Genomic DNA, 21,947 nt, shown 5'->3' with positions numbered 1-21,947 from the left:
ATAAAGCTGGTCTGGGTAGGGAGGTGCTGCGCTGCCAGTCACACATTCCTGCTAGATGTCACTCAGGAAAGGCAGGACTGCTACAGCTGTGCGCTCAGACCTCCCCCGCCCTGCACTGTGGTATATATTTAATTAGTCCACGCAAAACAAAGCAGTCTTGGAACAACATAAGTATTAACAGGAGAGTTGGAGAGAAACCCTTTGCAGGGTGAGGTGCAGCCTGGTGGTGAGGACACCAGGCACAGGAAGCTCCACATTCACTGTCTCTCAGGGAAAGGACCAATCTGCATCTTTAATTAATTCCTTACACCTTACCTGTGAGTACTTGTCACAAGACAAAATTTAACCTGGCCATGTCTGCAGCCATTGAATAAATTTTCAGGTTTTGTTCTTACCTGGGACCTGACAGAGCTGTCCCAGTGCTCCATGCGTGCTCTCTGCTTGTGCTGTCTTTGTGCTCGCTCACACCAGCCTGTGCACGCTCACATTGTGCACACTCATCCTGCTCTGCGCACACACTCGCTGCTTTGTGCATCCCTACACCGTGCACACTCGCCTTACTCTCTGCACGTACTTGCTGTTCTGTGTGCACTCACACTGCACGCTCCCCCTGCTCTCTGCACGCTCCCCCTGCTCTGTGCACGCTCCCCCTGCTCTGTGCGTGCTCTCTGCAGATCTGCCCTGACACGCATGTTCTGCTCCTCTTCTCTCCCTTTTGTTTTTATTTTAATGGCATCACAGGTGAAAGTGGAGCAGCAGTACTTCCTCATTGTCAGGTCAGAGCTAAGATTTGGAGCTTCGCCAGGTGGTGCTGTGACCCTCGTCTGTGGAGTCAGGCCTCCACCAAGGTCCGGGATGTGCTGGGACAGAGGCCACCAGATGCTCAGCAGATGCTCTGGTAGAAGTTGAGGCTGGTGGTGTTTGGAGGTGACTTCAGAACAGGAGTTTTAGGGTTGTAAGTGTTTTGCCAAGCTGCAGCTAAGCAGCCGTGGAGTGCTTTGGTCTCTCAATGTTGGAGGTCACACGGACTCGATGAGCTGAGCGGGACAAAGGGCTAACCAGGAGCACAGCCATGCCACCCAGTCGCCCTGCCCCATCACGTGCCAGATGGTGTCCAGGGACAAAAAGAGTAAGTGTCAAGGTTACTTTCTGGGAACTCCCTGCACCCAGGCACTGGTTTGGTCCAAAGCTCAACTGGAGCAGATCCACGGATGTGCAGACACTGGTAGAGAGCTGTCAGGATGTTAAAATAAAATATTCCTGTTTCAAGGCACATAGTGAAAAGGAGCAGCAGGAATATGACATGGAGGTTTCCCCTGTATCATCTAGCTGGGGTTCTGGGGGTTTTCTCTGTGCTGAAGCTCCAGTCCAGGCATAAGCAGGACTCTGGCAGGATCTGATGTGGTGGAGCATGCCAGATGCCTACCAATATTCATGGGAAGTGAAGCTGAACTGGAGAGATCAAAGCACAGTCGTGCTGTTTGTCAGTAAGATTGAGCCAGGGATGTCGGTCCTGCAGTCCAGTCTAACATCACTAGCAAACACAGTGGCACTTTCAAAGCTTTGATCCATTTGCACTGAGCCTGGTCAGTCCCTGATATCTGCTACCCAAGGACGAGCCCTTCCTAAACTATCCCTGGTTGGCCTTGGTCCTTGCTGGCCACATCATACAGCCACAGCCGCGCTGCCCAGCAGGGTTTTCCAGAGGCTACGTAGCGCGGCCTCCCATGCAAGCCCTGCCTAACAGCCGTTCTCCCATGTAGCTCATGACATTGCTCCTGCACACAGGGATACTTTTCCCTTCCCAGCAGCTCCCTGCTGAACAGCCTGCAAGCCTTTCCCTCCCTTCAGCCTCTCGACATCAAGGCACAGTTGCCGCTGCCAAGATGGTGGCTGCTCTCCACCTCCTCCTCTGCCCTTGGGCAGGGCTGTGTAGTGAGATGTTGCATTTTTTCAGTGTTCTTCCTTTCCTCCCCTTCCCCAAACCATAATATTGTGCAGGAGGCATATGGGAAACCTTTCACATGCTCAATGCTGTGCCACGATGCTGGTATGCTCCAGGCAGAGGCCTTACTGGGGCAGTGCACCGGACTGTGCTTGCTGTGAGGGCTGCAGGCACCAAGGGGACACAGCATGACAAACTCAGGATAGGTGGAGACTTGAGGCTGCACACGGTCGCTTCACTGGCAGGAGGGCAGGAGCTCCCTGCATGGATCCCCTAGGTGCACTGCCTTCACTGGAGGATGGGACTGGTTGCAGCCTCAGTGGGACTCATGTGGAGTTTGATACAGTAGAAACCAGTCTGAGATAGGGAAGGGAGTTCAGACAACACCTCCTATTCCAAATCTAACCTCAGGGCTCCTGATAAGTTTGTTTCCCCCATCCTCACTCAGGCTTGGCTTTGAATTTGAATGGGAAGGAGCAATTGCTTCTTTTGCCTGGAGCAACGTAGACTGGCTTGTCTCCCACTTTGAGCTGCACAGGGAATTCCTGCTTTTCTCAGCCTCTCTGCAAAGACTAAGAGCTGCGGAGGCTCTGCTCTGGGCTGGCCACCAAGGGGTTAAGTCCCAGCCCTTTTTTCCTGCTCTGCCTCCTTATGAGGAACAGCCTTTGCAGGGCTGCAGAAAGGCTCTTTCTTTCCCCAGCAGATCTCTGGGAATGAAAAGTCTGTGTTCCAGATATTAAATTACTCATAAAATAGTTGGCCTGTCCCCGAGGCGGCTCTGCAACCCCCCCAGCCCCCGCCGCCCGCTCCGACGGGCTGCTGATGTGCATCTGCATGTCACCTCCTGCTACAAGGTCAATCTCTCCAATTTAAAGCAGCAACGTTGGAAAGCAAACCAGATTTCAGCCGGAATTAGCTTCAAATGGAGCATTCAGGGGACTCATGCTGGGAAGGGTGCGTAGGAGGGGCAAGACCAGCAGAGCCGGGCTGTGGGGTGGGGTGGTCCTGCTGCTGCAGAACCCTGTGGCGGGGCACCCTGCACAACCCCGGGGCTGGACCGAGGAGGCAGGGATGCTGCCAGAGGAAAGGATGCTCGGGCACCCCTAACCCTGTGGTGCAGGGTGCATGCGGGCACGGGGGGTGGGAGGGGCTCAATCCGTTGCCCCTTTGCAGCTTTTGCAGCCCCGGCCCATGGCCCTGTGTGGCGGGGAGCCGCTTCGCCCCTGTGGGAGGCCACTTGGACCAGCGTGGCCATCAGTGACCTACAATCCAGCGTGGGTGCGAGGCGGGGCGGCGGGACTGAGGTTTCCATGGGGATGCACAGGGATGGGAAGCCTGGGTTCAGCTCCAGGCACAGCTCGCCTCGACGTCGGCCTTGGCTCCTTCCGCTCCGCTTCCCACTGCCTCCCGCCCTCCTGCTGCCACTCCGCAGCATCTCCCCTGGCCTTCACCCTTGCGTGGAGCAGCAGCAGAAGGGGACGCAGGAGAGCCTGCAGGGAGCACGGCTTGGTCCTGCAGGTCCCCGTGCGTGTCCTTAAGCCCTTGGGGGACACACCTCAATGAGCTCAGGTTTACACACACACCCACCCACCCCCTTGCATGCTGGCTCCCCCATGGTCTCGGAGCAGTGAGACAGGATGCCACGCTGTGACAGAGGACCAAGCTGTTGGCGAAACCCCAAAACCAGCACTTGGAGATGTGATAGCACGGGTCTGGGAGAGCCCCACATAGCCCTGCTCTCCTTTCCAGAGGTTTTCTGTGTTTTGCAAGAAAAAGGAAAGGCAAACCTTTTTTTCGTCCACTGCTGGGTCCTGGGAGTGACTGGGGACAAATCAGTGATGCCCACTGAATGCCTCGGTTTCCTCATGGCAAGGAATAGACCCTGCTACATTACACACCCTGTCCTGCCAGCCTCGCTGGAGAGGTGTGTGGGTTTCAGCCCTTGTTTTGCAGTACATGCCAGGAAAACGAGCCGTGATCTCCGCCTATGTGAGGCTATAAGACAAGCCCCAAGCCCCATCCTTGTCACATATGTAGCCGTGTGCCTCACATGATGCGAGTCAGAGGCTCACGTGAATTAATACGCAGGGCACGTAGCAGGCATACGCACCAAATGCAAACCACACAAACACTGTGCAAAGCACAACACTTGCAGCGTGCAGCGCGACAGCAATGCTCGAACAGGCTGGGCAGTCAGTACCGGGTGGAAGAGTCAAGATGCTCACAGCCTCCCGCTACCCTAAATCTTGCATTTACATGCAGAGAAACAAACAAACCGAAAAAAAAAAAAAAAACAAACCCAAGCAAGACAGCTAGGAGCCCACAGCACAGCAAGATATGGCCATGTGCAGCCCGGCGAGGGCTGCTGCGCCGCAGAAGGGTCCCCGGGGAAATGTGTGCAACTCGCACGGCCACGTACCTGAAATACCCATCTGGTTTTTGTACGGGGATTACCTGCCAGTCTGCAGTCCTGGCTGACTCGGCAAGAGCAGGGGCTGGAGTCCTAGGGTGAGGGCTCAGAAAGCAGTTCCCCAAGGGCTGAATGCCGCTGCCCAGCGCTCCCGTCTGTCCCCATTATGTGCCAGGAGAGCTTTTGTCTGGGGATGCTGGCATGTGCAGTCACCAAGGAGACGGGAACAGCGGCGGGTCATCAGCGGCAGATCCAGCCGAGCTGGGAGGGAGCCGGACAGCCCCGCACGTCCCTGAGCCAGCGGCAATGTCAGCGGTGCTGGGCTGGCTGCACGGCCACCATGGGCCATGTCCTCTACTGGGCGAGGTGACCCTGTGTCATGGGCCCATTCCTGCAGCCTGGGGATGGCCATGAGGGCTGGGCAGAGAGTTGGGCCCTGGGAACGGGAGGGGTTTGTGCGTGTTTTGGCTCCTGGAGACCTGCCAGCTAACGGTACTGAGCACCAGTGGTGGGAAGACTCCAGCATCCACAGAGACCTGGACTGTGCTCCTGCGGTGATGCTGGAGCTCTGCCTAGTGCAAGGGTGGTCCTGCCAGTGCCACCAGCTGCCTGCAGTGGAACACGGTCCCTCGGGATGTAGCGGGAGGGCATGGGCCACTCCAGGTGCAGTGCTGGGTGCCTCCTCCCACCCTGGCTGCTAGCCCTGCATGTAGAAGAGCTCCCTGGAGAAAGGCAAGGAATAGGTGGTCTCTCTTTCTAGCACTGTGTGGATCCACCACAACAGCTCCAACTCTGTCCCCAAGCTCAGGATGAGTTCTGGAAATTCTCTGGTCCTTTGGTCTCCATCTCCATCATGCTTGTCCCTCTGGCTTGCTGAAAAGTAAGTCCTAGGAGCTTAACCTATAGGCCAAACAGTGTTTTGCTGACAGCATTTCATGCTCACTTTGTTTGGATTCAGAGAAGGACCTGTGTCCTCACTGAGCAGAGAAAGAGGGGAAAGAAAAGTCTTTTTGAAGAAGAAACAAATGCCAGGGGAGTTTGTGAAATGGTGTAGCACCTTTCTGCCTCCACAGCCCCAACGTGCAGCCACCAACAATTGTCCGAAAAGGCAGTGGAGACAGATGGTCCTGTCATTCACCAGGCTGGGACCTCAGGGACGAGTCAGAGCATGAGTGAGAAAGGAAAGGTGGGCTGGGGGTTATCCAGGAGGCTTCTCCTCCTCCTTCGGGTAGACTTTGTCATCGTCCTATGGCTTCCATCAGGGTTTTATGTGGTTCTGTCTCCATTTCCAGCCTTTTCCCTAGTTTTCTTTTTTCCTTAGTAAAATGCATTACAGGAACATGGGATGTGTCTGAGTATTGTGCATTCATGACCCCAAGGACCTCTGCTAGATCATTCAAGCACCCTGAGCCCAGGAAGACAGAAGCATCACCCATTTGTTATTAACGCGTTTTGGTTTCTAATTCTGGATTCAATGTATTTAATTTTTAAAGGCAGCTTGTGTTGCTCTGGGTTTTGCTCATTGTTTTCCTGCCAGCATTAAGATGTGAGTGCTGTCAAATAACCACTTTCTTATTTCTTATTAAGTGTCCGTGTTTTTTCCTTGACCATAGTTTTGTTGCAACATCGCTTGTGCCTGGGAGTGTTCAGAGGGACTGAAGTAAATGTCACAGGAGACAGGCAGTGCCCCCCGTAGGTTTTCTTCAGCAATTTTCAGCTATGGAAGATCAACCTGTAGCCCAGTGAGCCAGGTTCAGCTGCACGTCTGGCTGCCTGCACTGTAGCACAACTACTTGACACAGCTTCTCAGCACAGCCTGAAATCTTCAGTGGAGGTTAGACCTGCTCTGCCTCTGTGCAGGACCACCAAAGCACCCTCCTTCATTCTTACTTCTGGTCTCTCAGTCCCACTGTCAGTGTGGTCCTGAAGTCCTCGTGCTCTGATGCATCTGCAGGTGCATCCTCCCTGCACGCCCTGCTTACCAAGTCAAGGTGATCTGCTGCAAGAGGTAGACTGTGCAAAAAGAGGGTTTAGGCTCAGTGGTACCTTTTGGTCTGGGACAGCATCCATCAGCTATCAGCAGCTCATGGTCCAGCAATGCAGATCCTCTGGTGTGTAGCAAGTAGCCAGAAATTACACTGAAACCCTGTAATTAATGATTAACGTCTTCAGTGTGTGCTCTCCAGAGTGGGTTTTCGGCTGTCTGGTAAGGTATTGAAGCTCTTGCCAACACCTTTACTACACAGTTTGGTTAAACAGTAAGCAGCCCCGCAAGCATCCTCAGAGCCACATTTCACGGTGCACGGTCACTTTGCCTCTGGCTGCTGCAAATGTTTTGCTGCTCTGTGAGACATGTGTGTGCACTGCACTTGCACTGGAAATCTTCCTGGGCCTGACATCTATGTCATGTAACTGCTTTTGAGCAGCTGGAGAGCAAAAAGGGGACATGTTGGAGCACAGACCGGAGTGAGAAGGGTGATAGGTATGCTAGTGCATACTTCCATTTCCAGCCCAGGCATATGCTTCGGGGGCCTGTTGTGTGCCCCGAAAATCCAAGACAAGGCACAGGGGCAAGCGTGTGTTTCAGGGTGGACTGTTTGACATCTCTGGGCTGCTGAGGCTATTGTGCAGCTTGTTGTTGCTTCCCTCTGAACCGGGGACCGTCTGCTGCAATACAAAGGGCAAAATGCCGCAGCAGGAGACAGCCGTGCTCGAGCCAGGAAAACCCAGCCGACATTTTCCTCCTGCCCTGGCTTTACCACTAGATGTCAGAGGAAAAGCAACATTGCCGGCCCTGTTCGGCAATCCTGGATGGGATCGGGGGGGGGGGGGGGGGGGGGGGGGGGGGCGGGTGGCGCGGCTAGCAGATCCTCTTCCCACTGCTGGACACACAGCATCTTTCTAGCCTCTGCCTTGGTGGCTTTGTCTGTCTGTGGAGCCTCTGGAAAAACCATCGCCAGGGATTCAGGGTTCAATGGACATTGAAATGCAACTGAAACCTTTTTTCCCAGCGCCTGGCTAAGCCGCCCGCTCGGACCCTCCCAGGAGGGAGCCGCGCGTCACCCTTTCTCAAAGGGGCGATGCTGTCACGCCGGGACCCGCGGCACCTACAGCAATATGGTCCCCTCAAACAAGTCGGACAAACAAGGCCTTTATAAGCACTTTCTTTTCTTCTGGAGTGGAAGAGAGAGAAGCCGGGGGAGAACTCGGGGGCGTCCCACTGCAGCGGAGCAGCACACAAAGGCTTGCAATGAAAGGGGCGCCAGCAAATCCTCTTAGGGGCTTCGCTGTGTGCACATTCATATCCCGGCCCCATCTGCCGGGGGGGATCCCCAGGAGCGAGGGGGGGGAGACGGGCTCTCCCTGCCCAGCGCCGCCAAAGCAAGCAAAGCTCATTCAGGGAGTGAGAAAGGGATGAAAAGGAAGAAAGGCCATGTCACGCCGGTGCAGAGCCTGGCGGTAAACGCAGCTCTGCCAACGCTGTGGAGAGGGGGTCTCGCTTGGGGTGGAAGGGGAGGCAGCTTTGTCAGGGGTGTGTGAGTGCTGGGCCCCCCTTGGCCCCCAGGGATGAGACTAGTAGGGGGCGAGGGAAGAGCCTTCCCAGGGGAGCGAGGTGGGTACTCTGGGCATTAAGAGTGGTGCTAGTTCCCTGGGCACAGAGGAACACCCTCCATGGTTTTAATGCCTTGACTGGTGGGGACCTGGTGGGACTGCAGCAGGGTAGAGGTGACCTGGCCCTCTGGGAAGACAATGTGCTCATGATGGTGCTCAGTCCCACGCAAGCCGAGCCATGCTGGGGCATTGTAGCCTTGCTGCCCAACTCCCGGGGCACTAGTGAGCCTCGTGGGGCTCACGGGCACTAAGTGTTGCACAGCCCTCAGAAGCCAGAGTAATGGCTCATTTTATGTGGGTGAGGTCGGAAGGATGGGATCATAGACACCATCCTGTTCTCAGAGTGTAAGCGGCTGCCTGATGCTTCTTCAAAGCCAACAGTTGTCAGGACCAGAGGACCCATGCGTGGGGCCACAGCAGACGGTGGACAGCAGCTTCCAGAGCCTGGAGTCGGGCACCCAGGCAGGGGAAGGAAGCACTTTAGTTCACTGGGGCTTTCGGCTCCTATGGAGACCGAGCAAAGCTAACAGGACTTGAGCTTCTCACCAAGACAGGGGAAAGACAGGGATACTTTTAGTCCTGTCTGGAGAAATCAACTGTCCCTCCCTAGAAGAGACGATGACGGTGACTCAGTAAATAACACACATTTATCCCCACTTCCAAGTCCTGTCTCCCATGGATTTGCACTCGTTGGACTTTTTCTTCCTGTCTGTCCTGCAGCCTCAACTCTCTTTCTTTGCTTTGTGCATTGGTGAGTACAAGAATGTGTCAAAACACAGTCAGTTTACACCAGGGATTTGCTCTCTGTTTCCCCGGCTCAAGGCAGCCACTCTGTGGTGCTTGAACATGGGTGAGCAGATCATGAAAGTTAGGCCAATATGGGTGCCTCTCATGGGGAGAATGTGCTTGTCTAGTGGTGCCAGTGACTTGCACATACTGCAGCAGCATGGAGAGAGTGGGGAAGACGTGATGTTCTTTCTCATATGGGCTGAGGATTTAATTACTGCAGTTAAGGCAGCTTGTGTCTCTTTCTAGCCTGGCGCCAGTCCAGTCCAGGGAGTGGTCCTTCCTCTCTGGTGGCCTGGAGCCAGTGCTCCAGGAGCCCTTCCAATTCTGCTGTGATGTGGTTGGGTCATGCACTGGGAGAACATCTCTTTCCTGCAGCTGGGTAGGGGTGTCAGCGAAGGAGGACAAAGTGCTGGAGAAGCAAAAAGGATCAGGGTAGCCCAGGCCATGCTAGGTCTCTTTGGGAGGCAATGGAGCAGAGACGTGAGCAGGAGTGAGGCTGAGGTTGGGAGGTGCCTGCTTTAGGCAGTCCCATCATGGTCGCTGAAGCTTTCAAGCATGTGGCTGAAGCAAGTGTGCAGGGGTGAAGTAGTGACAGCTACTTCACACATGAGGAGCTCCAAAGCCCTGTGATCAGAGGTGGAGACCAACAGGTATGTCCATTGTCTGGAGGGTGCTGTTCTCCTCTGCATGCAGAAATGACTCATGAGCAGGTTGGGTAACTCCTGGTGCCAAGCTGGTGATGAAGGTCAGACAGTCTGCTTGGCTCTCCAGGATGAGACAGCATGAGACACAAACAGCGACAGACCGAGGGAGATAAGGAAGGTGAAGGATAAACAGCCTCTCTGGAGGGCATCACAGGCCACCCACACCAGTCTGCTGAGTGATGCTGATGCGAAGGGCTGCACAACATATAACCTGAGCTTGTAGTGTCATCTCTCAGACTCTGGGGACTACCTATGCATCCATCTAGCTAGCCAGCTGGTTCACCAGCACAGCCTGCTCCTTGTGGAAGGAAAGGTTTGTGAGAAGGACGCACTGGCAGACTCAATATAGCTGCTGAACATGACCAGCAGATAACTTTGAGCTATGGCTGCCCGTACGCATTTGGAAGAGCCAGCTGGAGCAGCTCTTCCAGAGGCGAGAGAACAAGTTGCGTTTGTCCTGCCTGGCTCTTCCAAAAATTGTGTGAGGTGCGTGGGAGGAAGGAAGGAGGGGTGCAAGAACATCGTTGGCAACTCTTTCTACTGAGGATCCATCACCAGCCCCGTGGGATCAGTGAAGTGAAGTGAGTGAAGTCAGAGAGCAAACCCTTCAGCTTGTGTGTGCAGTGCCTCCTCCCCACAGCCTGAACATGACTTATGGAAGGTGTCCACCTATGTCTTTGCTGTCTGTCAGCCCTGAGAACTCCCCTATGCCATGACCCGTCACAGGAGGAGATGTCAGCCCTGCTTTCCACTTCAGGGCTGGGGATGCTCTCTGAAAGCAAGACCACACTGCTCATCTGAAGGAAGAGGCTAGAGCATCCCATCCCTGCCATTGTTCTCAGAGGAAGGAGCTGACTTGGCCCTAGGCAGTTCCTCTTGTCCCACCTAAACGTGCACTTTGCAAGGCTGAATAAGCCAGCAAAGGCTGCACATTCCTACCTATAGTTCCAGACCTCCTTTCTCCCTACTGGTGGCCCAAAAGCCTGTTAAGCTGGGAAACACACAAGCTGTTTCACTTCACCTTAACTAGCTTAACTTCCAATGTGTTTCTTTCCTCCTGCAGAGGAGTCTGTCTTCTGGCAGTAGAAAAGTGCTTCCCCAGCCATGCAGGGGAGCATCTCCTCTCCAAGAGTCATCTTTGCTACGTTTCTCCCCCTGCCATGCACGCACCCTATTCTGCGCTCTCCCACGGAGAGATGTGCAGATGGGGATGTGCTATGACCGACACATTCAACCGTAACGAGGTGACTAAGAACTGCAGACAGAGGAAGGAAGTGTTTTCTCTTTTCCAGCTCTCAGTGAAGATGAGAGAGACCGAGCAGATAAATGTCCATTGAAGCAGGAATCTTGTGGGATGAGTAGGGAATGAAAAACTCCACCACCTCTGCTGCCCTCTTAAGTCTTTTGCATGCCCATCACTCTGCTGAAGCTCAGGCAGCTCATGTGAGTGGAGAACCGTGCTGATGGGCTGAGGAGCACTAGGCTCTGGATATCATGCAGCTGCCAGCAAGTGGCTTTTGAGCCCCCTGCGTGCGCACACCACAGCACCCATCTCGGATGTTAACAAACCATTGGGCTGTGCTAAAGCCCATGACAGTCAGACGGAGAGTCCATAAGAGTTCAAGACAGGCCAGCATTGACCACTCCACAGCTCTCCCTCCTTCTCCTGCCACACTACTTTCATCCAGCCCCTGGGCTTACCTCTGTACTTATAACCACTTCTGATCTCCTGGCCAGTGCAGGAGAGACTTTCTCCATCCCACCTGCTGAGCCTGCACCTGCCTTAAATTTGAGAACATTTAGGCATTAACATCTCCACACCACCTTGGCCTGCTGGTCTGCATGGTGCTTAGCAGCTCTGGGGGAGGAGCTCTCCTTTGAGGACCAGAGTTGCTGGAAGTCACTGAACATAAGGGAAAATTTACATTTCCTCAAGACTTAGGTTCAAAATGAGGAAGCTGCCTCCACAGGCAGGGGATGTGCCTTATCCTGGGCGCTCACAAATGCCAACACTTATGACCACTGCCTGGAGCCAGGTTCATGTGAAGGTGCTGACCATCTGCTGGGTGTTGATAAGGGAAGGAATGATGAAACACATGGCTGTGGCCCTACCTCACTGTACCTGTCTGACCATTTCTGCCTCCAGTGATCTACCATCCTTGTCCCCTTCACCACTGCCTCTTCAGCATGCAGGACTTGTGATGCCCCATGAAATGCAACCAACGTGCTCATGAACGGCACTGTCAGGGTCTTATTTTACAATGCACATAGATGTCCACCTGCATCATGCTCTCAGCTTCCAGGGAAGCTTCCTCATAGCAGAGTACTTCACTGATGCTCACCCCCTGGAGAACATGTTGGTCAGATGCAGGGGGGCACCATTAGGTGCTTCAGAGTGAGATACAGTTTTGGGCATAATCCATTGCCAAGGGAAGTGTCCTGCCTGTCAGCCTAGGTAGGAGCTCTTAACACATGGAAAAATGGTTCAACACTCATCAGGAGTCAGGGTTGGGTTTTTTTTTTTTGCCTGTGGTGGAAGGCAGTATATGTCAGGTTTTTTATATCTGTTATTCAGAAGAGAGCACTTTGAGTGTCTTCAGCCTCCACCAAACACAGACACACTTCCATAGATCCTGCAGCGCTCACATCCCATGGCAGCAAGCATCTTGGGCAATCACACAGAGTGTGAAAGCATAACCCTGATGAAAAGGATCAGAGATTGCATCAGAAGGCCTGCAAACGTCCCCTCCTGGAGGCCAGCAAAGCTTCTATGAGAATGAAAAATGCTGCTGATTTTTTGCTATATTTGATTCCAGCAGGACGTGGGAGGCTGAGCAAGGGACAGCATGCTGGGTGCTGTGCTTGCTGACACACACGTGGCAGGCACTGCTTCCCCTGGGCAGGATTCGAGCGGAGTCCTTAAATCTGCAGTTGCTGAATGAGAAGTGCCCGATGTTTCTCGACAGCCCCCCTTGCTCCCCTCGTTGTCGCAGGCAGTCTCTGGCTTGCCCTTTGCTCGGCAGCTCTCGCAGCCTCGTTTCTCGCAGTTGCACGTATTTCTCGTTCTGGCTCTCCTCCCCTTCCTCCTCCAGGACTGGATCTGCTGGGAGGAGCAGCTCCTTCCCAGAGCCCCTGAAAGGCCAGTGGGCTGGGCTTCTGCAAGCAAGCGCTGGGGTCTCTCAGCTGCTGAGTGATGCTCTCTTTCCACTAGTGCATGTGTGCAGACCTGGGGTGACAAGCAACAGGACCTGCCAACCTTCCTGCTGCAAGACCGGAGCCCTGAGCAGGGGCTGGGAGAGTTGCAGTTGCAATCCCACTGGTTTCCGCACCATGTTCAAGCTGGACTCGCAGCAGCTCCTGGAGATTTCTGGCACCAGCCAACTCCCTCTTGGCAGCCCTCCTCCCCACTCCAGGGCTGCGCTGTTTGCTTATCTAGTGCAGTGATTTAACACAGGCGCAGGAACTCGCACACTCTCTCCCAGTCTCCTTCAAATTACTTTATTGCTTCCTGTCAACTAGCCGAGCATATCCTGTTAATATACAATCCCCAATGAGCAGTTTTCACAACATAATCCCCCTTTGTCAGATAACACAGCTCAACTCCCAAAGGATGCCCAGTTCTGTCGGTTGGGCACCTAAGGATGCAGGATCCCAGCACCAGGCAGGTATTTTCCAGCAAAGTGGGGCTGTTGCCATCATTTTTTTTAAAGAGAAACCCCAGTGCAGCAAGAGATGCTGGCTTCCTGCCAGCTTTGTGTTATTTCCAGGGCTCCATCCACTGGTGACCTCCTCAACTGATGCTGAGTGCTCTCCTGTGCTGCGATGGCAGTGAGGGTCCTGCTGCTGGAGCCTTTTTCCCAGCTGTTACATCCCTGCTGCCTGGGGGGGCTGCCCTGCCCAGGGGAAACGTCTTTATCCCCTTGCAGCAATGGGAAACATTAGGTCCAGGTGTCACAAGAAAAGCTGTTCTTTTTCATCCTGCAAACCTGGCATCTGTGTCCCAGAGAAGGTCAGCTCATCAGATACATAAATCCTAGAGGTGGTGGTGGGAACCCACACAGGGGCTTTGGTCCAGCCTCCCACTTGCAGCAGGACTGTCATCAACACTATATCAGGGCAGATGTGGCTAAGTCTGGCCAAGTCCTGGAAACCCTCCAGGGGATTTCCTGCAGCCCCAGGTTTCCTTACGTTACTGCAGGCCTTGAGTGAGTCTTGAGGCTGACAGTGTCCTACCATGTGCCCCAAGGGTACTGCAAACCTCTCAGCATCACATGGTGATGTCCAGCCAGCAGGATACCTGCCAAAGGTTGTTGTTTTGAGGGTAGCTGCTGTGTTCCTCCTACATGTTTCTGATCTTCTGTCCATCATGCCTGGGTCCCATGCTAAGATATCCCTGTGTCCTGACACTGCATTTGTATGACATTCACAGTGCTCTGCCCCATCTGGTCTTCTTCAGCCTCCTCATGGCCTTTCTTCTTAACCTTGATATCCATCTGATGTGCTAGCTGAGCCTGTGTCCACGATGTGAGACTAAGGAGGTCCCTTTCAGAAAATTTGTTGATTTGGAGATGTGGAAGTGTCCTGAAGACCAGGACACTGCAAAGCCCAGCACGTCGCATTTGCGTTCCTCTTGCCTGTGTATCCCCTCTGTCCTTGTGCCAGGTAGTGCCAGGCCCTGCGGTTCCTGGGCTGCCTGTTCTGCACAGAGGCAAACAGGCAGCGCTGCTGCAACACGGAGAGGACAGATGGAGATTGCTGGGCCCTCCGCTGCTCAGGGACAGAGTACAGTGCCACTGAGCATGGGTGCAGCTGGGCTTTTGGGTTTCACCAAAGGCAAAGTGGGCAGATGATAAATTTGACTTCAAGGCTAGCCCTGAAGCCGTTTCTCTGCAGCGCTGTAGACACTAAGGATGCCTGGTTGAGGACTAAGCAAAGTACATAGCTCAAGCCCAAAACAGCGTCTCTTCTCCTTGGGGAGCAGATGCCTCTGCTAAACCTCCCTAACTTAATTCATTACATCTTCTGTGGCCATTTCTTCAGCAAACTGTGGTATTTCAGGGCTCTGGAGGCTGTTCCCAGTCAGTCCCTTGTTGCAAGCTAAAAGCCACTGTTTGTATCTGCTCCGACCACGCCCCTTTTCATCAGACTTCTCCACTGGCTTGAGGAAAGGCCATATGTAAGTCACGTAATGCAGCTGTGGCATGACATACGGCCATATTTTTGTGGCTGTATTTCCCAATTTTTTCTTGATCCTGCCCCTGGGGCAGTTTCTTTGTCTGAAGTTGTTCCTGGAAGTAGTCGAGGACAATCCTGGTTTTGGTTGTTGGTTTTACTAGCAGCTGGATCTGCCCTCAAGTACTTGTGATTCTCTCTACACTTAACACCTCATTAGCTGGAACATCCACTTACAGAGCACAGTTTTTCTGGTCTGAAAAGAAGGAAAATCCTGTTTGACTCAAGAACAACACAGATCACTTATCTCAAAGACATCTCAACAGCCTGGAAATTGACTCCAAATTAAAAACCAGTTGAGAAGAAGTATCTGTCCTCCCAGGTAAATCAAGGGCTGATTTATTTCCTCTCAAGTATGCCTGCTGAGCAATATATTCAGCACGGAACCAGCCTGACACATCCCTGCCTCTGTATCCCAATCCCAAGGTTGGAGGCCTCTGTGATTGCTGTGTCTCCAGGGGATGGAGCACCCATGGTCCCCTTATAGCTGCCTGCTACTCCCTTTCAGTATCTACAACAGTTCCAGTGGGCCCAGGAAGGGTTTTAATGGCAGAAAGGAGACAGGCTGGGGGGCTGCATGAGCCCAGAAATACCTGTATTGAAGACTTCCTCACTATTTTCATTACCATAGGTTTCTCTGTGTGTTATATATCCCTGGATCTCTCTTCCAAGAACTTGTCCAGTCTCCACTTGAATACCCATGAGTTTTGTGTATCCACAGCATCCTCTGCCAAAGAGCTCCACAGTTCATCTCCTATCCATGTGAAGATTCACCTCCTTCACTCCTGAACCCAAATCTTTCCAAACTTGGCCCTGAACCTCACACGAGTTTCTTTTGACAGTCTTTGTTCATTTGTGGGAAAAGACAGAGAGCAGCCAGCTTGTCGCTGTGCAAGTGAGGTTATGGTTGTTTTCCCCACGTGCATTGCTTATACTCTGTCATCTCCCTGTTTGTCCCTATTCGTGCCACTTCTGGGTCTGTTGAAAAGGATGGGTCTCAGCTCAGACCCTTCAGGACTGACTGGTGACCTCCCTCTGCTTGCAGTGCCTGCTACTTACTCATCTCTGCTACCATCTCTTAAGCAATTAAAAAGACAAGGAGCTTCCCTTATACCCCCTGGCTGTTTGCTTTCCTTAAAAAGCTTTTGGCAAGGGACTTAATGGAAAGCCTTTGGAAACCCCAGCAGATGACATGAACAGATTGCACTGGTCTATGTGTGTTTGGCTGCTCTGAAGGGCTCCAAGGGGTTGTGGAGCAGGACTCCCCTTTGCAGAAGCCCCATGGACTCTCCTCTAGCAGACAGCACTTACCCAAGTATCTTTAACACTGTCCACCCTCTGCCCTCTATGAGCAGCAGCTCTGTAGTGTTTTGTGTCTTCCCGGGACTTTCTGTACAGGCTGGTGTCACACTGGTGTCACGCTGGCCGCCTCAGCACCCCTCAAGACACCTGGTCTCCTCCTGCTGCTGGGAAAGGGTGCCAAGGGGCTTAGCCCTCACAATACAGCAGTACATGGACACCTCCCCTGAGCGCAGGAGAAGTTAGCAGCCTCAGGTGCTCATAAGAGTCCCCTGAAGGAGCACTCAAGAAGAAGTTTCTCAGAGACCAGCCAGATGCTGATGCCAATGGGCCGAGGCTGTGTCAATAGCTGCAAGGACCAAGTCTTGCGTGGGAAAATGCAGAGAGCCTCCTCCATCGGCAACACTGAAGGGCCCACTGAAAGGATGAAGCCAGGACCTTTCTGACCATTGCGGCCCCCAGTGCTGATGTGCACGGCAGGGATCTGTGCAACAGCCTCTACCAGCTCTGCTTCATGCCAGCAGTGCCATGGCAGCGTGTCAAGGGGATGGAGTCACCTGAGCGCTTTTTTGCTGGCAGGTCACTCGTGTCACCAGGGCAGCAACCCAAAGAGCAGATGGGCAGGCTCTTGCAGGGGCAGCCACACTCCATCCACCTTGGCTAACTGGGCAGCATTTCCTCCCACTCCCTGCCAGACCCATCTCCTGCCGGCAGACAAACATGGAGCAGGTCTCTCCTCCTATGCCATGGCCAACACTCCTCAAGCTCTGCAAGGATGCCTCCTCTCCCTCTGCCCAGCCCCAAACTGACCCCCTATTCCTGCTCACATTTTCAGTGCGAGCACCTGCCTCCCCTTCCTCGAAGACGTCCTCTTCCACGGCGCTTGCGCATCGTTAGTACTGCCTGGTCTCACCCAGCCGGTCTCCTGCCTCTGCACTCTGTGTGCCCTGCACACACCCCGTGTTCACCCCCTGTGCTGTCCCCGGGCAGGAGAAGATATCTTGGTGCTAGAGCTTATTATGCTGATGAGCCTTCAATTAAAAGAAAAAAAAAACTAAGTAAATACTAGCATGAAGAGCTTGTGCATACATTTGCTGGCATCCAGTGGCTGTCTCACTTTGCATGACTTATTCCAGCTCAGTTACATTTTAGCCAAAACCTCAACGGAGTGGATATTGCCACACCCAAAGAGAAAATGTGAAATGCCTGTCACACAGCATGTGGCACCGTTCCTGTTGACTCCTGACCTTTTATCTCCAGACCTTGGAGGGTTTTTGTCTGCACATCACTCTGCTTTCTTCATGCCACCGCATCTCCCTTAGCTTGCTTCTCTTTGGAAAGACCCAGACAACCTGTCTCTTTTTCATCTTTCTGCTGCGAAAGGAGATGTGGTTGCCTCCTTCAGGTCTGCCTTTTTGTAGTAATCACCTCTTAGGAGAAAAGCGCAATTTCACAACTTGCCATTGCCTATGATCTTATGTTTGCCTTCTCGTAAACCTATGCCATCTCAGGGCACCAGAGGATTTTGCTCGTGAGTGCCTTGATCATAGCACATAATATTGCATTTTTTCATAGTGTTCATAAGCAATAGCAAAACTCCTATTTTTAACATCAGCGTTGACAAAAAACAGGTAGTTTTCTCCTCAGTTTCCTGTTAAATGCCATTTCAGCATTCGCAATTTCAAGGATGCTGCCCTGTAATTTTGTAGTATTAAACAGGGACCTGGGTTTGACTGTTCGGCTTTTCTAGCTTCCTTTGAACAACTTTAAAACTATTTTCCGGAAGATTTCTGGACTGTGGATGCCCTGCCACAAAAGAGCTTGGGTTTCATCCTTTTCTTTTACAAATCTTCAAAAATGACAGCAATTAAATTGTGCATCCTTTTATGTCATTACCTCTGTCAGTATGTAATGCCTGGCAGTTTTTCATCAGAGGTTATCTACTGGGCAGATTTATTCTCTAACATTTCTGTTTCTGGCTAGCCATAAAATAATCAAGGACTAAAATGAAAATATTTTCCAGAACACAAAAATCACCTTTTGCCAGTCATGCCTCATAGTTGTAAAGTCTTCTGGATTAGATTTACATACATAACTTGGCAGTCTGGTGATCGTTTCACCTGTTCTTTGCTGTATATCTAAATCCCTCTTTTTTCTTTATGTATTTTTTAAAACATGGAGTAGTACCTTACATTCTTGATTGTTGTATTTCTCTACAATCTGTGAAATTGGAAGCTCCTTCTTATTTATATGCTTTTATTTAAATTTGTATTTTCTTTATCTAATTATTTTCTTTCTATCTCTGTGAGGTCCTGCTTATTTGATATCAACTTTTTCAAAGAAGACTGGACATGTTTGCAGTCCTGAAGGAGATACTTTTATAAACGTTACTTTTCCAAAAGTTTCTTCTAACTCTACAGCTAGTTAATATCAGCCATGATTGGATAATTTCTGCAGTGTCTAATCTAAGGTTTACCTGTCTCATCTAAGGTTTACCTGCCTATATTCAGCTCTGTCATCATTAGCTGGGTTCGAATTAGCTGTTGAACAAAATATCCAACATTCCCTGCCCAATTCTACAGTTCTAATGCTATTTTAAATGCTTCAAAAGTGCTTCTTTAATTTGTTCCCATGGATACCATTCAAAAGTTTCATTCATTTTAGGAGTGCAATACTCTTCAGATCTTTAGTGCAATCTACCAGTTGACTTTTGCTTCCTAATTTGGCTGAAGACTCTAAGACCTAAGACTTCAGGCAGTGCAAAGGCAACAAAAATACGCCTACCTTCCACTCCTCACTCCTTTCTGCAGCCACCTTGTCACTGCAAAGAGATTAAATCCTCACCTGAAGCTTTTCTGGGTTCTGCTGCATCCTGGGGGCCCCAGCATAGGGCGATGCTCAGTTGACCCATGCCATGCTCTTACCTTCCTCCTTTCCTCTCCATCTCATCCCTGCTTCTTGTACCATGCACGAATCTTTCACTTAGCCATAGAGGAGCTCAGAAATGCAGGAGGAAAGAGCTGAAGGGGAGAGGGAGCTGCTGGTTCCTCCGCCTTAACTTCCCCTGGGCAGGACCCTGCAACAAGCTAAACAGGTTGAGTGAGGATGGCTCTACAGTGTCACATTTCAGCACAAGCCATCCAGGGACAGGTGCCCTCACAAAGCTTAAAGGGGTGTAAAAGCCTTATCTTGATTTAACTCTGCACAGAGAAACCTCACCACAAAGTCCTCAGTGGGGTGAGGAGGGCAGCGGGTTGCAGCCAACGCCTGCTTGGACAGTTGTTGCAGTCCAGTACAATTGGTAAAGATGCTGGTCTGCTCTGGGAAGGGGGTGGGATGGGGGGAGAGGTCTGAGGTCCCCAAAAACTGTCTCTTTACTGTACAGGTCAGGGCCTGGGGATCTTGAGCTGCAAGGTGCTGGGCAGCACCCAGGGCCCAGCTCTGCAGGGTGGGGAGTCCCTGCTGCTCTCACCTTTCCTCCTGAAGGACTAGACCTGCTTCTCCACTAGACTGCATTTGGGATGACCGGGAAAGGCAAGGAAGGACGGGGGGGGGGGGGGGGGGGGGGGGGGGGGGGGGGGGCGGTTCTCTGTGACAGGCTGCAATCATTTGTATCCACAGGGTCTCTTGCTGTTCACACTCCCTTCACAGAGGTTAGAAAAACCCGTTGTTGGGAACAGTTCCTCTGTCCCTGCTGAGCTGGGAACATTAAGTAGGTGATAATAAGCGGTCCCTGAGCAGGAGGGCCTGCTCTCCTTTGGAAAGTGCTATTCAAGACAATTTATCATTCAGACAAAGAGGGGAAAAAGGGTTAAACACTGCCGGGCCTCCTCAACCAGTGGTGGCTTTGGTTATCTGCAGCATGGCTGCAGGGCTACATGGTGCCTGTACATGTTCGGGGATCAAGAGTTAAGTGTTTAAATGATAAGTGATATCTTAAAAACATAAGTTTAGCAATGAATCTTTGCCGACAATACTATACTATTAGTTAATAGGCAGAATTAACTCACTGGCTTGGGGCCAAGCCTGTCACAGTCAGAGCCAGAACAGCTGAAGCTGCTTTTCACTTGGGTTTTGCTTTTAGGGGATTTGCTGCTGCAGGGAGACTCCGATTTCTGTAAAAATATGCTCATGTTCTCCTCCTCCCAACCTGTGCCTGGAAGCTCGAGGCTCCACGGAGCCTGAGGGATTCAGCCAGGAGCTGAAAAGCTTTCCTTTCACATGCAGAGACGTGAGCAAGGGTGCTGGTTTCCCTCAGGGTGTCTTTCCGCAGCCCCCAGCCAGCTGCGTGCCTGCTCTCGGTGGGTCTTTACAGGCAGATTTACTGCTCTAGGTGACACCAAGGGACTCGCTTCCCATCCCTCCCATCCAAAACTTACTGCCCTCTCTCTCAATTGGGTCATTGAGCTTGATCAAGTAGCTTCAGCGGAGGGAGCTTCCCTGGACCCCAAGAAGAAGAAGCCTCTCCTGGATCCCTCTAGTGGTTGGGACTCCTTGGGTGATGCTCCCTCTCACTCCCGGCCCTGGGGTGGCTGCACTGAGCCTTGAGTCTGTGCACCACAGCTCAGTATCACCCATGGCACAGATGCTGCTTCATTCATGCTGCTTGCCTTCGTGTCTCCCTTGACTTCTCGCTGTTGCCTGCTGCACCGCTTTAACCTCGCAGAGAGTAAGAGGCAGCCACCTCCTCCAGGTGTGATGAGCCAAGGGCTTCATGTGCAAATGAAACTTGTTCTTCCTGCACCAGGAACTGAAAATGCTACATTAAATGCGTCACCATCAAACTCATTTTAATGTCCCCTAGATGTCATCTCTCCTGGCTCTGTCTGCCTAGGAACAATCTTGTGATATAAACTAATACGTATGCAACCAAAGCGGCAGCTGTCCCATTTTTGTAACCTTAATGCTGCTGCTTTTCCCACACAAGGCTTTATCTAACTCTTTGCAGCAGGGTTTGAGCATCCTATGATGGTGCTTCCCAAGGGTTAGATGTGGGCAGCAGCTACCAGTATAACCGATATACTTTGGCTCCCAAGGTGGGACCAGCTGCCCGATGGTGGTCAGGTCCATGTGACATAATGCTGTGGTCACTTGTCACCAGATGGCAGCAAGGAGAGCTTCAGCTCACATTGTCGTGGCTGGCTGGGGACAGTGGTGAGGATGCACTATGCTGCCTGGTCCACGATCATCCTCCACGGAGGCCACTAGTTCTGGTGCAGAACGAGAGGCAGGTGCAGAAAAGGACATTGATAGTCTGCTCAGAGCCACTGGCTCGGGGATCAGAGAAACTCGTGGGCCTCACGACAGAAGGTGGAGGCTGGTGGCAACCCCTGCACTGGCAAGAGAAAGTTTGTGAGGGTAGCTGTGGGGCCTTGGCAGGACTTTCTATGGATACCGGAGGGATGCAACAGTCGTAGGAAGCCCTTCCTGGGAGCAGAGTGAAGGCGTGAGGTGGGACTAGTCCTCACAGTTCATGACTGACTCTGAAGAGCATCTTCAGAGGACAAACTGGCCTCCAAGGAGTACATAAGATCTTCAGAGTCACTGAGGCAGTCAGACAGTAAGTCTGTGTAGTCTGAGGTCCCATCTCCAGCAGCAATAGCCTAAGGGGATGCTCAAAGGAGCTGAAGAAGAGAGAGGGTCTCCAGTGACTGTTCCCTTGTGACAAATTTCCCACTGTGTCTGGCAGCGCAGCCCTGGAGAGCTGCAAGAAAATCCTGAGGGTCTGGGTGGACTCTGGCAAACAGACAGGGCTGCTGCTTGCTCTTGGACTATAGGCTCTCATTTTGAAGAACTGGGTGGATCCTCTGGGACATACCTGTCTAGGGCATTGCAGGACAAAAGCAGCCCTGGGATCCAGAAGGATTGAAATGACGATTTGAGGAGTTTGGAAACAGTGAGTGCTTCCTAAGATCTGATGGGAAATGCTGGGTGATGCAGCGCAGCGGGGAGCGAG

The sequence above is a fragment of the Leptosomus discolor genome, chromosome 20, assembly GCF_034619465.1.
Source record: "Leptosomus discolor isolate bLepDis1 chromosome 20, bLepDis1.hap2, whole genome shotgun sequence".
Classification (NCBI taxonomy): domain Eukaryota; kingdom Metazoa; phylum Chordata; class Aves; order Leptosomiformes; family Leptosomidae; genus Leptosomus; species Leptosomus discolor.
Note: the sequence above shows the minus strand (reverse complement) of the source record.